Below are 1,143 nucleotides of genomic sequence, written 5' to 3' on the forward strand. Positions count from 1 at the left end.
TGCCGTAACGCAGTTTCCGGGTCCTCAGGCACACCAGGTCGGAGGGTTCGTCAGCGTCCTGCGGGCAAATGCAAGAGGGCCATCATCCGGTTGATATCCGGGTCGTACACGAAAGTGTACTGCCATTTACCCCCAACATCACATTACACATGACACCCCGCCCATGCACACCTGTGTGCGTGTGTATGTGGGGGAGAGCGGGGGGTAAGGCCCTGGAGCAGCGTTCTCAAGGTGAACGGGCGTCGCACACCATTCAAATCACACGCCAGCTTTTCAAGTTTTGGTTTGAGATGGACAGACAGACGGACATCAAGGCATATCCGGTAACCGTGCCCCGCAAACGCAACTATGCAAACGACGGTATGAAGACACAATGATATGTGTGTGTGGATGGGGTGATAGCTGTAAGAATCAACCCAAGTTCCGGGGCGCTTTCCTTCGCTTCATGGTTGCATTCTTACCCCCCCCCCCCCCCATCCCAAGCCACCCTATTAACCTACTCTTAACCAACCCAACTCAACCTGCCCAGACCCTAACGAACTCAACCGAACGAACCAAACCAAGACAAGACAGCCCAGCCCACCTGGGCGTCGTGCACGATGTCGAACACGTCAGCACTCAGGTTGATATCAACTCTGGATAGGAGGACACCCAGGCTGAGACCACCTAAGGAACCACCACCAGCAGCACCGCCAGCAGCACCGCCAGCAGCACCGCCAGCAGCACCGCCAGCAGCAGCAGCAGCAAGCCGATCTGCGGCTGCGCTGGAGGAAGAGCTCGCCGCCGCTGTCGCTGCAGCACCAGTAGGCGGAGATGACGCGGACGGCGGCGGCTGCGGCGGCCACAGAGCCGGACCGAAATGCGTGCGGTGCTTCCATGACCCACGGGTCATAACAGGTGCACCGTTGGCAAGGCCGTGCACAAGCCCCAAAATGAACTTGACCTGCAGCCAGGAGTTGTACATACACATACGTCATCCAAAGGCATTAAAGGCCTCATATGCGGCCCGTAGGGCCGTTTGATTCAATGACGTCTTTGACAAGACCAAATTTGATGCCGTTAAAACAAATTTTGGGTTGCAGTAAAACAGGCGTCCTAAACGTTCCCAAGACCACAAAACTGCGGTTGCCGATGTCTCTGGTC

The sequence above is a fragment of the Volvox carteri genome (assembly GCF_000143455.1).
Source record: "Volvox carteri f. nagariensis unplaced genomic scaffold VOLCAscaffold_13, whole genome shotgun sequence".
In the NCBI taxonomy this organism is placed as follows: domain Eukaryota; kingdom Viridiplantae; phylum Chlorophyta; class Chlorophyceae; order Chlamydomonadales; family Volvocaceae; genus Volvox; species Volvox carteri.